This window comes from Phodopus roborovskii, unplaced genomic scaffold, assembly GCF_943737965.1.
Source record: "Phodopus roborovskii unplaced genomic scaffold, PHOROB, whole genome shotgun sequence".
NCBI classification, from domain to species: Eukaryota; Metazoa; Chordata; class Mammalia; order Rodentia; family Cricetidae; genus Phodopus; species Phodopus roborovskii.
Window position 1 is genome coordinate 38,331,519 of NW_026126517.1, and position 4,470 is coordinate 38,335,988.

Below are 4,470 nucleotides of genomic sequence, written 5' to 3' on the forward strand. Positions count from 1 at the left end.
GCAAGCCACTGAATGCAGCCACATCTCAAAACCTCATTGCCAGGGCTAAGGTTGCCCTGTCAGATGGTCAAGTGTTTGCCTAGTATACATGAGGTCTTAGATTCAATCCCCAGCATGGCATAACCCGGGCATGGTGAGACATCTGTAATCTCAGGACTCAAGAGGTAGAGGTAGGAGGAGTAGGAGTTCAAAGTCATCCTCAGCTATATAAGGAGTTCCAGTCCAACCTGGAATACATGAGACCCTGTATGAAAAACAACAGCAACAAAAAGCAGGCCCGATGAAATCCCTCAATGGGTAAAGGCACCTGCTGCCAACGGCCTGCGTTTGAGCTGCAGGACTCACATGATGAAAAGAGAAAACTGACTCCCACAAATCCTCTGACCTCCATGTACACAATGTAGCATGTGTGCCTACACACACACACACACACACACACACACACACACACACACACACACATGGCTGGACCCTGTTCTATTAGGCAGACATAAAGAATTACCACAGAAGGTAGAAGCTGGGTTGGTACAGCCAGGGAATGCAGGGAATGCTAGCCCAGTGCTGGATCAGGAGGAACAAATCCATGCTGCCCAGTGAGACACAGTACTTCCTGGAAGATCGGTGTGAGCGTGTGAGGCACCATCTCTTGGCTGGCTCCTTATGGTTCTATAATGGCTTTTCCTATCTATTCCTCTTTTTCAGAGGCTAAGGGATCCAAGGTCTGATGTCTTCAGTCTCCCTCACAAGGACTAGGTAAGTTGTGTGTGGTGCTTTGGTCTCACCTACAGAACCAGATTCGAAGTCGGAATCCCATCAAATAAGGTTGACATGAGAACCCAACTGAAGGCCAACAAGATGACTCAATGGAAGAAAGGGAGAAGGCAGGGTGGGGACAGAAGACATTCTTCATTACTGGCCATCAGAGAGAGCTTTTGGGTTTATAGTCCCAGCAGCCAGGGAAACCACGCATAAAGAGGGTGTGGGGGTATGGATGGGGGGAAGTGTTCATGTTCATGTGTGTTTGTCTACATACATGTGGAGTCAAAAAAAAAAAAAAACAGACTATTCCTCGGGCATCTTCCATGTTTTGTCCAAAACAATGTCTTTCAAGTAAGGTAGCCATCAGATGTCTACTAGACTTCCAGAAGGCACTTGTATCTGTGTCCCATGTCCCTGTTGCTGGGATGGATTATAAACACATATCAGCATGCCCACATTTTTACCTGAGACCCGGGGATCAAACTTAGGCCTCACACTTGTGAGACCAACACTTACCCACTGAGTCATCTACCCAGCCCTTTACAGATTATTTTCAGAAGTGCTGAGTTAGGTAGGGAGGTGGGGCAGACCCCAGCCATCAGACACAATAGGCAGCAGGAAGGCCAGAGGGGTGGAGTTTGGGGCTCCTGGTACTACGGGCAGCTCCTAAGGCTGGCTTCTCATCAAGGAAGGCTTAAAAGCTCAAGACTAGCATCCACCTGACCTCTCCGTAAAGACCCGTTGGAGCCCACACCTGAAGTGACAGGAGGAAGGAACTAAGATGATCTTGCTGCTGGCTCAGTCGGTGGCATGCCCGATGGAAGAAGGTCCTGGGACTCAGCTCCTTCTGTGTCAGGCTTGTTACCCTCAGTGCCCTTACTCCTTAACAGTGGGACTGCCATGTCTGCACATACTTTCACAGGGTGTGTCATTACTTTTCTGTTACTATGATAAAACACCAGGACCAAGGCAATTCATAGAAGAGTTGATTTGGGGCTTGTGATCCCAGAGGGATAATAGTCGGTGATGGGAGGGCAGAGGTAGCAGGGAAACATGGTATCTGGAGCAGCAGCTGACAGCCCACATCTCTCCATCTGCAAGCCAGAAGCAGAGATCATATCTGAAACCTCAAGTAGCTAAGCTAGAGGTCGGACGAGTCTGGCCTAAAGCACACACCCTAGCCACTCTCTTTCCTCAGAAAGCTGAAGGCTGTGTGTTTAATGAATGCTTAGAGTGAGAGGCACCAGGAGGCTGGGGAGCCTAAGGGGGCTAGGTTAGTCTTCTGGAACATCCAGGCCCATTCCAGGGAGGACCTCCTTTTCTCACCACTGTAATAAAAATACCTGAAAAGAAGTAATTTCTAGGAAGAAGAGTCTGTTTCAAGAAGAGTCACAGTTCAAGGGGACACAATCCTTCATAGCAGAAGTTATAGTAGCTGCTCACATTGTGTCCAGAGTCAGGAAGTAGAAAAAAACGAATGCCAGTTTCCAGCTCATGTTCTCTTTTTTATACTTTTTTAAAATAAAAAAATATTACTATATACTCCTTCACAGGGTTATGGTAGCTGCCACTGTGATGCTTGTCTCCCTGAGCCATCCAGTGTCATCCTTGTCTCTATGGAAACACTTTCATCAGCTGTGTAATGACCCAGCAGATGACCCTTCATGAGACCCTCAAGGACCAGTTACACCTGGGTCACAGAGATTACCATCACTCTGCAGTTCCCAGACATGATCCTATCTGTGCCCTGAGACAAGGCCATCGTGCTGTGTACCCAGGGATAGGACCAGCTATGGCATACCATATCATGCTCTGTGAGGTCACTCCCACTTTGTTAGTGACGTTATTTCTTCTGGTGGCCAGTTTGTCCTCTCAGGATCCTGGGATCTTATAATGGGAACTACCGTGAGACTATTTGTGGGCCATACCAAGGATGTGCTGAGCATAGACTTCTCTTCTGGCAACCAGCAGATTATCTCTGAATCCCAGGACAAAACCATAAAGTTATAGGATACTCTGGGTATCTGCAAGTACACTGCCTAGGCTGAGTTAATCAGAATCCTGTGTCTGTTTCTCCCCAAACTGCAACAACCCTATCACCATTTCCTATGGATGGGACAAGCTAGTCAAGGCATGGAATTTGGCTAACTGCAAGCTGAAGATCAACCACATTGGCCACACTTGCTATTTAAACACAGTGATGGTCTCTCTAGATGGATCTCTTTGGGCTTCTGGAGGCAAGGATGGCCAGGCTATGCTGTGGGCTCTCAATGGCAGGGACACAAATGGCAGGAACATCTACAAAGCCTTGTGCTTCAGCTGAAACCACTACTGGCCCAGTGATGCCACGGGCCCCAGTGTTAAGATCTGGGACATAGAGGGCAAGATCTCTGTAAATGAAGTGAAGCAAGAAGTTACCAGCACCAGCAGCAAGGCAGGGCCACCCCAGTATACCTCTCTGCTGTGGTCTGCTAATGGCAAGACTCTGTTTGCTTGCTATGTAGGCAACCTAGTGCCAGCGTGGCAGGTGACTGTTGATACCCAATAAAAGTTTATGACAAGAGTCGTAGAAATAAAATTGACTTTCTGGGGGGGAAAAACATTACTATTTCTACTTTTATTTTCTGTGTGTGGGTATTTTGTCTTCATGTGTGTCTATGAACCACATGCATGCCTGGTGCTCACAGAGGACAAAGAGGGCATTGGGTCCTCTGGAATGAGAGTTACAGACAGTTGTAAGCCACTATGTGGGAGCTAAGAATGGAATCCAGCTCCTTTGGAAGAGCATCCAGCACTCTAACTACTGAGCCACATCAACAGCCCGCAGTTTCTCTTCTTTATTCAGTCTTGGCCCCCAGACCACGGAAGGGTACCACCCACATTCAGGGTGGCTCTTTTCTCCTCAGGTAAGCCTTTTTAGAAACACCCTCATGGACACATACACAAGTGTGCTTCTGTGGTGATCCTAAACCGATCAAGCTGGCAAGGCCATTAACCATCATGCTGTGCAATGGATGCTGTGCAATGGTCCTTCCTCCTATTATTGCACCCAGCCTGATCCCAGTCTCCAGCTCTCCTCCTACCATAGAACCCAAGGGTCTGACTCTTAGACTCTTGGGCATGAAGAATGCCTCACAGAGGGAGGTAGGAGTTAGAGAAGCCCTTTCATGGCCAGGATGCTAGTGGGACTGACTGGATGGAGGTCGTTGAGGCATGACCACTTTCCATCATGGCCTCCCACACTTTCTCTGACTGCCCACCTCAAGGCCTGAGACTTCCATCTGCTGTTTTCTGGTCTCTGGGGATTCCCAGCTCCACTCTGCTCAAACTGGCCCCAGCTTTGACCCTCCCCTAAGGTACTATATTGGCTTCTGACCCTCTTGAATTATCCAATCCTAACTGTCTCACATCCTAATTCACTCAGAGCTGACTTTGCTTGCCCCACCCCATGCCTCATTCCAGGCCATGTGCCAGGTCACTGGTCCACTGGGAGTTGATAACCACAGGTCAAGTTCCCTGTTTTGTTTAGATTCCTAGTTCCAGGGTGGTCACAGTCACAGGCTAACTGGAGAAGACCTGGGAGGTCCTTTCTTTACTGGCCTCTCTGACTCGCTGAAGAAAGCTCCCTGTCGCTTCTCTGGGACCAAGTTACCTTGGATAAGTTCCCATGACTCTGCAAACTGCTGTTTTCTCCTCTCAAAATGAACAGCA

The 4,470-nt window shown here is 48.4% G+C and overlaps 1 pseudogene; it reads left to right on the forward strand.

The window, feature by feature from the left end:
* The first annotated feature begins 2,354 nt into the window (after positions 1-2,354).
* LOC127231738 (receptor of activated protein C kinase 1-like) lies at positions 2,355-3,307 on the forward strand (annotated as a pseudogene).
* The last annotated feature ends 1,163 nt before the right edge of the window (positions 3,308-4,470 follow it).